Here is a 13,674-nt window from a genome sequence, read left to right as displayed (position 1 = left end):
TTTAAATAGCTCATCAACGGACCAAAAAAAAAACCATAACTCTGGATCTATTAGTGCATTTTTATACATGTATTGTGCAATTACGAACTGATTTCATTTTATTTTTGATCATTTTCGCGTTTCTTAAACAAGTGATGCGTACTCGAGTATGTTCCAAAACGAAAAATAATGCGTTTTCCCAGAGCTCAAATGGAGTGAAGGCGACGGTCTTTGTCGCGCGCGCGATGCCGTACATGCCGTGCTTACGCACGGGTGGGGCTCATTGCTCGTTGCTATTTTTCCATCATATGCCTTGGAACCGCAGTGCCGCGGCTATTCTCTCACACACGTTCCCGGGCCTCGTTTGCCCCTCTTGTTATGCTCTTCAGATTGCGGGGCGGCGCTCGCGGTCTCCAAGTGGTCCCTGGGATAACAGCAAGTGTTCGGGGGGCTCTCTCCACTTATGCTGTTCACATTCATGCAAAAGAGACCTCTGCGCTTGTTCCTGCAGGTAGGTTGTCTGGTTATTCTCCGCTAGGAATTGTATCTGACGCGCATAACGCGTAGATTGTATTCCTCGCTAAATAAATGTTGGCTGCTTTGCCAACAGCGCGCATTTGCGTGTATGAATCAACACTGACTGACTGAGCGCGGTGCGCGGCGACTTGACCTTTTCTGCGTGGATTTTAAATTGCACGCGCGACACTTCTTGCGAAGACACTCGTACGACTCGTAGTGCGTGGAAATGTCCGTTTGGCGGCCGTCGGTCGGCTCGCGCGCGCCGCGCTGAAGCACAAAGCAGCTTACTGTCGCTGTCGAGCATCGCCCCCCACCCCGCCACACACACACACACACACACACACACACACACACACACACACACACACGGGCACCAAGAAAGTCACTCTCACACACACCACTGTGCGAATTGCTCACCTGACCTAAGCGTCCTTGCGTCGAGTTTGCGCTGAGCCCCCCACCCCCCTAGCGAAACCGTGAAGAGGAGAGTCGCCCCCACACCGCAAAAAAAGGAGGAAAAAAAAGAACGATGAATGAAATACACGTATTGTAGTTTGTTGCACCTATACGACTTGCCAACATTTCTGGAAAAAAAGCATCCGAAAGTGAGTGCGGTGTGGGATGTCCGTCAGCAGTGAACCCCGTCGTCAGTGAGACTGAGAGCTGAAATGTGACGAAGGCGAAATGAAATGTGGCCAGAGCGAGTGTCGCGCGCCGCGGGCGCGGAAGAGGGAACGTGGCGCTCCGTCTGTGTCACTTCGGAAGTCGCGCGACTGCACTGGCAGCTCTACTCTGTTGCGTAGAGTATCGTAAGTTTTTATTTACTCACATCACCTGCACCTAGGTAAATGCAGCATTTACCTTCCTCAGGGGTGCAGGGGATGTGAGCCCACCCACAAGTAGTAACACACACAGCTTATTATTTTTTATTTGTATACTAGTACAAAACCCCCATCTACCACCTGTAACTGTTATATACATACACATTATATATATATATATATATATATATATACACACAGTACAAGTGTCCATCATGTGGCTCTTAGTTCAATAGTTGCGCTGCATTTGGACTGCATTTCGTTTCTCGCTTCTGTGACTCTCCCCATATCCGCAGGAGTTTGACTTGCAGAGTTTAGTGGACTATTAAGCGAATAGTGCTGTGTGTTGCAGGCTGGAAGGTGATGACTCTTAAAAAGAGCTCACTTATACAGCAAGTCAGTGTGTGTGTGTGTGTGTGTGTGTGTGTGTGTGTGTGTGTGTTTCATGTCTGCGTTGATGCACTGATAGTTGTTACTAGCCCAGAGACTTTCTGGGCTGCTGCCACACTATCCTGCCCAACACACACACAGGTGAACTTGTTTACATTTACATTTCTCCATTTAATGGATGCTTTTCTCCAACGCGACGTACATCTCAGAGAACAACACAAAGCGCGTTACGGCAACAAAAGGAGAGATTTGGATGCAGACACGTGATTCTTTAAGTGGTAAAGCAGCCGCCAGTGAAGGACAAAGACGATGTTATTCAGGAACCAATGGAGGATGGATAGGGGGACGTGGAGCTGGCAAAGGTGGGTCAGGAGGAGTATGTTTGGAACAATGGTGGAGCCAACTGTGCCGGGAAGTCAATGTCTGGTGTATCTTAATATGTCTTTGTAGCGTTGCGGTTTTAAAATGTGTTGCATTCAGAAGACCTTTTTGTCATGGAAGGTGGCTGAATGACGATGATCATCTAGTGAGCATCAGGTGAATATCTCATGGTATTGCGGTGCATGGAGAGGGCCACCAACCTTCTCAAAGCCCTTTGGTCCTTCAAAGCCCTGGGTGTTCAGTGTTGTGTGAGATGGTACTCTGGCGCAGATGTGCTCTGCTCTGCTCTGATACCACCTGAAGGTTTCAAAGCCATACGGAGGCAGCTCTGTCTGAAATGTGAGTAGGTGGGTGGCATAATGTATTACCATTTCTGACATCCGCTGCCAGACACATGTCATTCAAGACTTCTTAGTGCTCTGATATAGTGCTCCCCAGTTTGTGTATTTTGTTTTAAGAACCCTGCTCTTGACAGGGATGGAGATGACTGTTACAGTGCTACTGTTGGAACAGGATGTGACTAAAGTGAAGGCAGTCAGCTGTATTTATAACAATGCAAATGCCTGTGAACAATGAATAATTAATTGCTCAATCTCTTTTACTTGCTGCTTCCATAGCTGGTGCCCACAGACCATTTTTTTTCCTTCCTCTCTGATTGAGGACTCTTTGGCTGACGTAGTTATAGTTTAGAATTTTGGGAGTTACCTTTCTAAAAAAAACATGGGGTGTGGGGTCCTAAATCCTTCTAGTAAATATCGTGATTGCTTTTTGTTCCATTTTGAGAATTCTTGTGGACCATTTCACACCGTTTTGGATTGTGACTCTTAGAAAAACCTCTGAATATGGTTAGTGCTGAGCTTTTTGGTTTACTTCTATTTTTGCTTTATTGCAGATGCAGAAAAAAAGACTTATACCATGATGAATGGTATCAAAATGCACATAAAATTTGTAGTTATCGGTTGGGTGAGATAGCTGATTAGTGTTGTAGGACTGGTATAATAAAAGCATAATCCAAATCCCAAGTGCAGCTTTTTGTCCTCACATCTGCTGGTAAAAATGCAAGCATTGACACATGGGAAGAAGAAGCTGTCTTTAGGACATCTTCAATTTTATCCCTTTGGAGTGGGTTTGGGTTTGCATTTGTTGTTAGCTGTTAAAGGCTCTTGAAATGTGGAAGGATACATTTTCCCCAATTTTTTTGTTGTGCTTGTTGTCAACACTGATCAGTGAGGGTACATTGGAGCATCTGGTGAAAATGGATGAGAATGTTCTCCAGAACCAGAGAGGGATGGTGAGCCTTGATTAAAATCTATTGTCTATCTGCTGACTATTGTAGTCATGTTCTGTGCTTTGCTGAAAAGGGTAGGTTAAAAAAAAAAACAAAGCAAAAAGCATGTACTTGGTGATGGCTCGGACTATTCCTGTGGAATTTTTACAAAACTGACCGTAAGCATGTCGAGGTAGCTGTACCCAGTGAGCAACAGTGGTCCACGGTAATAAATAAATAAATTAAAAAAATGCACAAGCAGCCTGTGAGCTGATGGCAAGCGTGCTGAGATACACATACAGCAGCCAGCCAGTATTCCTAGGGTGTCTTCAGTTCAAGGCCTCCACCTTCACTTGTGTTGGGGGGGTGGGGGTGTGAGCTCCAACCCTAGACTGCTTGGTAGAGGGTTGGACAGATTTCCAGAAGGCAGTGAACTTCTGCTGGTCAGTGATGCTCAGTTTCAGCCAGCTGCCTGGAGGTGTGGGTCTTCTGACATTGTTTCAAGGACAGCAGTTGTTTACTGCCTGTGTCCTGGCTTCGCTGTGACATCTGACCTCACCACAGATGAGTGCTGATGCTATTAACTGCTGACAGTGAAAAACATCATGTTTAAATTGAACAGGAGCACACATCTTTGTGTCAGTTTGTTTACAGCACTGAATGCTTTCACATTTTACCGCATAAAGTACTGTAATTTTTTTTCTCAGCAGGTAGTGTAGTGGTTAGAGCCACCACCTCTAATTGAAAGGCCTAGATTCAAATCCCTGTTCTTGCTGTAATACCCCTGATCAAGGTGTTTACTCTGAATTGTTTCAGTAAATCTTACCCTCCTTTTATCAGTTGGTAGTTAATTTGAAGTAGCTCACTGTTCGGACCTTATGTTGTAAGTCAGGGGTCTAGGGGACAGCTGGTAGCATAGTGGTTAGAGCTGCTACCTTTGGCTCTAAAGGTACAGGTTTGATCCTTACCTCTGGCTGTAGTACCCTTGAGTAAGGTACTTACCCTAAATTTCTCCAGTAAAATTACCGAGCTGTATAAATAAATAGTAAATAATTGTAAGCTTGTAATAATTGTAACCTTAACATTGTAAGTTGCTATGGAGAAAACGTCAGCTAAATAAATACATGTAAATGTACGTCACTTGACTCGGTGTCAGCCAAGCAAAAGAATTAAAAAAAAAAAATAGTTTAAGCGGCGGATAAAAACACTACAGACTGGTGTTTGGTCCAGTGTGTGCACCCAATACTTCCAGGATAGCCTTTGGATCACCACAACCCTGCTTGGGTTGGCCAGATGGACATAAACACTAGTTTGTGGTGATTTTGTAATAATAATGGTCATTATTTCAGCCTGGTACTTTATTTTCTTGAATTCACTTCTGAGGTGCATGCTGTATTCCTTTATTTTTGAGATGCAGCCGTAAAAATGTGCAGTAGTGCAAGATGAAAAGTGTTGCTTTGCATAGAAGTGCCAGCAAAACAAAAAATTAAATATCACTACAAAAAGTATAATGACTTCCACAACTGCCTTCAAGTTTCGAATAATGTAAGTTTGAAAGGGAAAGAGAAATAGCTGCGTGTATTTTTGGAACGAGAGAAGCTGTTTCTGCGATGGCAGTGACACATACTTAGTGGCACACCATTTCACTTTTCTTATATTTTCTGCTCCTTGTTTTGCCTCTTGAGGCTATGGTGAAATGTTGACAGCAGCTCTGAAAGGTTATGTTGCATACATTTTCCTATGTAAAATTATGTTTGAAACCTAATTTATATTACACAAAGTATGTTTTCCTTCTCGTGTCAAAATGCCTTGACAAAAATAACTTCTAAGAAAGCTTGAAATTAAATTCTCATGAGGAAGGTTTCCTGGAAGGAGGGAGTTAGAGGCATTAAACTGTGTGGTATTAAATAAATCCTTTCATTATATTCCAATCTTGCTTACTTTGCAAAAGATTGTATGGAAAAGTAGTTGTTTCAGCTGTTGTATTGGTGCTGAAAACTAACCCAGTAGTAGTAACTAGTGTCGTAACTGAATCAAAACTTCCATTAGCCCAGAGACACCCCTTCCTCTCTATGTTATATACTATACTGTATACATTTGTACACTGTATATCTGTGTTACTGTTTATATGTGTGTGATGTGTATACTTTGATTTATTTTCTATGAGATGGTCTGGGAATGATGGTACGTGCAGTTGTAGTATTAAATTTGGGAGGCTTAATTTGATGCCTTACTGCAGTTTGAAGCTCTGTAATTACCCACTCTCCTGTGTCTTCTACACTTGATAATTCTTCAAATATTTGCAGTTGTTAAATTCTTCATCAGCATGCTGTTCACAAACGTACGCATGAAGAATGTGCTCCTGAGTTGAGATCTTGACCATCTTTCCCTGGAGCTCTTTGTTTGCCAAATTGAGCTTTCCAGATGGGGCCAGGGAGGTGCATTGGGGGTCAGTGCTTTGACAGAAAAAACAACTGACCAGAGGGCAGTAAGTCCAACCTGTACCCTTCCCAAGAGGGGCTGTACCATGCTGAAAAGGGATGATGTGTGAGGGGGGCCAGTGGCCCTCCTGACCGCAGCCTGAGACAGGGCACTTCACCAGACGGCTAATCCCCTGGGCTTGTGACATCGCCAGCCGTCTTTTGGCTTTCACACCCTTCTGGAGTTCACCGGTAATGGGAAGAAGGTCTTGAATAATGGTGGCCACGTCTCAAGAAATTTTAACAGTGCCATTTATAGCTGCCTTGACCTGCACTGTCCTTGAATGCTAATGTAGAGTGGTGTCCTTACAGATCATGTCACACAGTTACCGCCCATACCCAGCACTCCTAGCTTTCGACGGCTTCACCGTAGTCTTTTTTAATCTTCTCTGGAAGTCGATTCTCTAAATATGATGCCTTGCTTTAGAAGCTGTGTGGTCGCCAGGCATTGGCTGCAGACAGTTGGCAGTGTTCAGAACCTTGGACAGCACACAGTCAGACTAGGCACTCGGCGGTCTGCTGGACGCTGGTCTGTGCATCTGAAACATTTCACATCTGACAGCGAGCACACGATTGCCCCATAGCAAAACCAAAAGGCACATGGAGGATCAGAATTGCACATCTGTGGGATTATAGTGGGTCTAGGTGTTGGTCTCTGGACCGATTGTGGCTAATGGAATTTTGGAGTACATTAACATGTGATTTTGGGTAAAACTTTGCTGGAAGAAATGGCCCAAAATAAGAACAAGAGGAACAGATGACTGTGTCACCAGTGAGGATCCCAGTGCCATCTGTGTACTCTCATGGCGTCTCTGATGTGATAATTGTCTGAAAGGTAGACACATTTAGCTAGTAGCACTTCAGATCTTCAGGAGCATTACAGGCCTACACATTAGAGCAGTGAATCCTCAGATAAGCATCCTCACTGAGGTCCGTCCTCTCTCATACCAAACAGTGACGCTCGGGGTTCTGGGTACCTCTAAAGGGAATGTATTTGGTTTTAGCATTTGGGGTGATGAATAAAAAGAGGAAGTGCCATAAAGGGTTCACACTCAAATTCTAGAAGGCAAGAGGGCTAACTGCTGTTTCTACTTCTGAGAAAAATACTTACATTTGTCCAGTGTAATAGGTTAATTGAAAACACACACACACACACATTTTCAGAACCGCTTGTCCCATACGGGGTCGCGGGGAACCGGAGCCTACCCCGTAACGCAGGGCGTAAGGCCGGAGGGGGAGGAGACACACCCAGGACGGGACGCTAGTCCATCGCAAAGCACCCCCAGCAGGACTCGAACCCCAGACCCACCGGAGAGCAGGACTGTGGTCCAACCCACTGCGCCACCGCACCCCCCTAATTGAAAACAGAATAATATTAATAATAGAAAAAACTCTTAATGGGTATAAACAAGTAAATAGTGTGCAGCATGATAGACGTATGATTAGTAGATGAAGAGGGTGAAGACATTTGCTAATGGAAGGCTCTACTCCAGGTGGTGTGATGGTGAGTGGGTTTCAACCTGTTTTTTGATTGGAGGAGAAGCAACTGGATTGTTGACTTTGCCAATTTGGAGTGCAGTGCTCATATTTTCGCTGACCTACAAGTGGTAGGCTGTCTGTTTCACCTTGCATTAGCATTTGCCTCGCTAATGAAATTAACATTTTTCATTACTGTGGGTAATTTATGCTTACAAGGTGATAATGGCACAGAGGTCGTACGGTAAAGTTTGCTAAGGGGACTAGAAGTTTTAGGAGAAGTATCAGAGGTGTGTGTGATTGATTACCCTGGAAAGGGAGCTTTTGTTAAAGGAGTAGGAGTATGATCGCATAGAAAGACCACACAGTAACTGAATGTGTGCAACACTCTTGTTGTATAAGCAAAAAGGCCGAGAAGCGGTGTCATTTAATCTAGTTGTGACCTTGAAAAGCCAAGCATTCTGGGTAGACATATGTTTGCTAATGACTGTTGCACCAGGGTTTCTCTTAATATATGACATAATGTGCTGCTTGAAAGTATGTGAACCTCTTTTGTCCTTTAGTTTCACACAAAATGGTTACTTAATGGGAACCAGTTTTTCCCCATGTGGCACAATAGGTGTGTAATGACCACCTCCATATGCTGCTTTAATGGTGTGTAATAGGAAAACTCAAGTATGCACATGCAATAATAAGTGAACCTCAAGCTGCATTGGTTAAACCAAGTACAGATGTGTAAATCATAAATAAAGTTTTTAATATTTTATACAAGAACAATGACCGTCCCTGTAGGGTTCACGTACTTTCAAGTGGCACTGTATATACATGATCACATTTGTTTCTGTGCCTGTGTGCTTTGTGCATTTTAAGGCGACATATCCAAGCTGTTTATGAAAGCATAGCTAATAGGCCTTTCTTTGTCATTTTGTCAGAGTAATTGTGTTAATGAGATGGAGGGAAACTGCAGAATACATCTGGGAATTCAGGTGAGGATTTGGGTCGGTGATTAAAGAAACGTTGTTGTTTTCCTCTTCATGACACCGAGGCTTCCTGCACAGCAGAAGAGAGGGGAAATGGGGATAAAAGTTGTAAGGATTTCCTTTTTAATGTGTCTCTCTGTGTGTAGGAGAGGAAAGTCGTGCCGATACGGCTGTCCACCGGGGAAGCCTGTCACCAACTGTGGGGCGGGGACTCTTCTTGAGAGCAATGTTGGTCTGGTTGGATTTGACAAAGGAAAGGACATTTTTTAAGGAGTGGAGGAAGCAGGAGTGCCGTGTTTGATCCTTTATCCCATGAATCCGAACTACATGTTACATTAATTTTGGTGGAAGTGCTACCAGTGGAGGCACCAAGCCCACGAGCAATCAGTTTCAGTAGCACAAAGGAATACCACTTTATCCTGAATAAAGCGCTTAACTGCTGTCATCTGTGAAGACAAACGGTTCCCTGGATTGGGCTATCGGCTGAGACGACAAACAGTGCGCTCAGAATGGTTGTAATCATCAATGGCAGAAGAACACATGAGGCTAGTTCAGTGCGAGGGGGGGCTGATTGAATCAACGACTTCTCCTCTGTGACACAGTAGAGGTGAAAGTGTATCGAGGGTATAATTCATGTAGTGTCAGCTCCGCTGACGGCATTGTCGTGTCAGCTTTTAAGGTCTTATCTCCAAGCAGACGAGCTGCCGCCAGCCAGTTGTGCCCCCGCTGCCGACTGAAATATTTCAGGGAAGGACCCACAAAACTCTTTGGGATTAAATGGAGGTGCACGGCACCCTCATGAGGGTGTGATGCCTATCATTATTATTTTGTTGCTCAGCTGACACTTTTCAAAATTATTTTAACCTCAATTGGGTGTTTTTACTGAAGCGATTCGGGTCTGTTGCATTGTTCTGTCCTACTCTGGCAGGACCCCTCCAGGACTGGAACCAGTTATATCTACAGTGCGTCTAACTACTCTGCTACTTTGTGTCCCAAATGATTCCTGTCTTCTAACAAGGACAGATGACCTCAAATGAATGTCATAGTTAAACAGAGGCACTGTAACCTGCCAAGAAGGCCTACATCAGCATGTGATGCACTTCACTCGAGGGAAGCCCTATTTCATGGCCTAATTGCTGCCCTTATGTGTACAGTGTGAGCTCCGTTATGCTCCTGTCACAGGCTCCAGAGTCAGAGAGCTGATCTGCTTGGAAACAGTCCTATTGCTGGTAGGGGTGTGTGGGATGGCTGTTGACATTGAGGTAACATGCCTAGCATGGTGGATTGTGTGTGGGAGATGAGCTTACAGGGCGGTGGCGGGAGGGATCGACCTTCAGGACAGAAAACGCTAGGAAATGTCAGACTGAATGTAATGTCAGGTGTAATTGCGATGATTATGATGGTCCCGAGACACCAGACTTCGGTCCTCCTGCGCTGACCAGGAGCACGCGGGTGTGCGGATCCACAGCGCACACTCAGGCCAGCTGGTTGGACTTTCCTGCTCTCCCCTTCTTCTTGGCCATTAACCCACAGGAGACAGTTTCTACTTCCCATAGCTCACTCAGTTGAGGATTTTCGTAATGAACGTCACCGTGGGCGATGTCATGACAGTAATTGGTCACGTCTTTATCAGTGCCAGTGAAAATGGAGGCGCGATTACCCGATTCCCTGCTGTTATACGGAGCATGCATCATTCAGAACTCAGTCCGCCACGCAGGTTGGCTTGTGGCTCATAAAACTAGTCAGTCCACTTTATACAAACCGGGCTGTTGCGTGGTTTTAAAGAAAGGTTTTAGTGGGCGATTTAGAGTGTCATGCAAGCTAATTGGCAGTTTGGAAAGAAATTTCTGCGAAATGAATAATTATAAACGGAGAAGAAACTAAAAGCTAGCTGCCCACACTTCCTGGGCATTCTGATACATATTCAAATTGAACTAATTTTATTGTTCAGATGTGCAATATTATCAGGTTGTGGTGCTGGTCAGTGGGTGAAACCATGCAGATGGTGAGGTCTTACAGGTCTCAACTTGGTGAATTTCACGCTGGAAGCTGGGAGGTGGGATAAACCAGATCAATATGTTTATTGCACATGACAGTTACTCAGACCACTGCATGGGCACCAGAATGGCTGTAACACAACCATACTTTTCCTTTTTGTGTTATAATCCTTGTTGCATTATTTTAAAATTCAAATTTATACTTAAATTCTGCAAGAGGGGTTTTTAAACTTCCAGAAAGAAAGGCACTACAACACCCAAGTCTGCTGTGATGAATGCATTCATCACTTTTTTTTTTTGTGTGTCTTGAACACAAAGGTCTCCTTAATTTTGCAGTGCTTTTGAACTGCATGAAATATTTTGGACAGAGAATTCATATGATAATCTAAAGCCTAGAGTGATTTGCAGCACCCATAATTTGCATTTTGCTATATTTATGCTGCTGGATATTGCACTGAAATGATTTGCGTTAAGTGCCTTCAACAGCAAAGCACGGGTTCAAAAGCAGGGGGCAAACATCAGTTTCCTGCCTCGAGTTTGAACCTTCAGCCAAGCAATGTAGAAAACAGCCTTCGGAACAATGCAGGTTGCTGGAGTGTGTGTGTGTGTGTGTGTGTGTGTGTGTGTGTGTGTGTGTGTGTGCGCGCGCGCACATTTGTGTACTATGATCTCTAGCTACTGCTGCTCTTATATTGTTGAGCCAAACAGTGCTCATTATTTTTCCTTTCAAAAGATATAACTGTTTTTTCATACAGGGACAGCTTTCAGGAGCTGCCAAACATAAATAATCTGTGCTGCTCTTTCAGGATCTCTGATATTATATCATTGCATTGACATTGTTTTCATATTTTCTCAAACTTAATGGTGCAGTAAATGCTTGTACATATTGGTGCACCTGTGTGTCCTTGAAAAAGCAAGTTACACTCAAAGTAAGACACTGACAAATTAGGTGACAGTGAGTTTGGTCTGCAGTTAGGTTCACACCTTCCAGTTCTCTTGTTCCTCTTCAGTCTCACCTCTGACATATGGAGAAGAAACTGTGGTCACTGTAAATTCCAGCCTTGGACCTGGTGGGCACTTGTGTATTTGTTGTGATTTAGCTGTAAACATGTGTGACACAATGCAGGGATTCACTGCAGGTCGAGTTAAAAGAAGATTGGTAGCTCATGGGGCATGAGGGTGTTTATATATATTACTAAATCACCAAGATCCATGGATGGTTGTGAGTGGTTTATCTTTTTGGTCCTGACCTTGACCCTTTGGTATTGACCTTCTCAGGTTTCTGCATGTGTTGAATCCATCTACCCCAACCAGGGCTCCTTTGCATGTCCTCCTTACCTCTTATATTTTCTTTCAGCACATCCAGATCCACATGTTGATTGATTGAGTCCAGCCTGGAGAACAGGGCTTCCAGAATCTCCCTACCTTTTTGTTACCCGGACAGGGCCAGAACCTTCTCTGCAGGTAGCAGTGGTGCTCTCCTGCAACGATGTGAGCTTCACTATAAGCATAGAGATCATTAGCATGGGATGTGGGGAAGTCCAGGACCATGGGAGGAGACTTTCCAGATAGTCACGTTTGAGATGACAACCTCATAGCTGACCTTGTTGCACCTGGAGGGTGTGCAGTATTTGCAGCACATTGAGCAGCTGCTATTCCTGACTAGTTGGAGTTCGTGCTGTACGTGTCTCGTGGAGGAGCAACCAGTGTGTGGGTGGTGAAAAGACGGCGGTCAGGTGCCCTGGAGGCCACACTTCGATGTGAAACCTCTCGCGGAGGTGCTGTCAGCACCTTTCATTGGCTGTTGGCCCTTCGCTGTAATTCAGACCCACTTGGATGTAGCCGATTTATTTATTTTTTCCTCCCAGGCCTGAAAGCAAGCTTAGGGGTGGAGGGAGCGGTTGGGGGTGGTGAGAAGAAGCATAATATGCTGTCTACATGAGCGAGCTGCCTTCAGGTCAGTACACAGTCGTGTGAAGAGCAACTGCAAAGTGGCCCCTGGCAAAGCTGGATTTTGTATTGTCAGATAGACTCAAAACATAGCCAGCTACAAATATTCAGAGACCCAGATTGTGTTGCCAGCAAGACTGCATTACCTTTTTCATTTTGCAGGTCTATATTTTGTGTAATGATTCTTATCGTTGTGTGTGTTTATTGCTGCAGTAGGGCATTAGCAGACATTCCTTTTGGTTTACTAGTGGAGGCGTATTCCGCACTGGAATTGATTCCTCCGGGAGTAAAAGCCGTGATGCATTTTTATATTAAACAGCTTTTTTTCTCTTTACTTTTTAAAACATGCCCTTCAGTTTATTATTGCAAAGGTAAACCAAGAGCACACAGAAACCATAAAGAGATCTTCATACTAGGAGCTACAAACTTTGAGATAATGATTTATCTATTTACCTGATCGGCGGACTGGCGTCCCGTCCTAGGTGTGTCCCCTCCCCCTCCAGCCTTATGCCCTGCGTTACCAGGTTAGGCTCTGGCTCCCCGCAACCCTGTAGGACAGGCGATTTCAGACAATGTGTGTGTGTATTTACTTGATGCTTTTCTCCAAAGAACTTAGAGTAATCAGCTGCTGCTGGTCATGATTTTCCTGTTTATACAGCTGGATATTACTACTTGTTCAAAGGTACAATGACAGGAGTGGGGATTCAAAACCCGGGTCCATCTAGTGCAAGGCTCCATCTCCAACCACTACGCTACCTGCTGCTGTAACAGGTAGAATCGGTTTCAGTCATTATATTTAATATATGCTACGTTTAATAATGTTTATCATTATTTCTGAGTTTGAGATTCCTTGCAAGGCATTTTGGAAACACTGGTCACTTCTGATCTCTGTGAGAGTAATCTTGTGGTTATATTGGATTTACATCTTTTACCTTTTTGGCTTCTGGCAATGCAAATGGAGTGTCCATGAGTGCTAAAGAGGGTTTATCAGCCAAAAAGCACAGCTGTCGCAGGGCTCAGACCTTTCACTGTCACTGTTAATTTACAGTGTCCCATCTTGCCGCCAGTCAAAAAAGCTGCAAAGACACACACTGTGTTTTTCAGAGTAAAAGAGCATACGTGCCTATTGCTGTGCTGGACATTCATTGACATACTCACTGAGGGGACAGGTAATTACGCAGATTTTTATTGTGAGAAGTGAGTTGTGGGCTGCCAGGTTGTGGCCCGCCTGTTTCATGTCATTGGCACTGAGTGCGTGAGCAGATCGGCTGTGTTCTGGCCCATATGGCCTGATTTGGATTGGCTGTGTCTGCTAGGGAACTGCTGTCCGCCAGTAAAGCAGCTGACATGCTGAAGAGGAATAAATTCCTCTTCTTCCCATGAACTGCTCCTGTGGGCTGGCTGTAGGTGCAACAGCATCACACAAAACAAAGT

At 44.4% G+C, this 13,674-nt stretch overlaps 1 protein-coding gene across 2 annotated transcripts in view; it reads left to right on the top strand.

Moving 5' to 3' along the window:
* Positions 1–238: 238 nt before the first annotated feature.
* The window catches only part of LOC108931165 (amyloid-beta A4 precursor protein-binding family A member 2-like), a 35,557-nt gene continuing 22,121 nt past the window's right edge, over positions 239–13,674 (top strand). The window contains exon 1 of one of the 2 annotated variants that reach the window (XM_018746782.2): positions 239–490. The gene's annotated coding sequence lies outside the window, so the exon portion shown is untranslated. Of the gene's footprint in view, positions 491–12,223; positions 12,248–13,674 lie in introns of those variants that run through there. The other variant, XM_018746784.2, reaches the window with a different exon arrangement.

This window comes from Scleropages formosus, chromosome 7 (genome assembly GCF_900964775.1).
Source record: "Scleropages formosus chromosome 7, fSclFor1.1, whole genome shotgun sequence".
Taxonomy (NCBI): Eukaryota; Metazoa; Chordata; class Actinopteri; order Osteoglossiformes; family Osteoglossidae; genus Scleropages; species Scleropages formosus.
The sequence above is the reverse complement of the archived record's forward strand: the minus strand, read 5'-3'. Positions and strand labels throughout refer to the sequence as shown.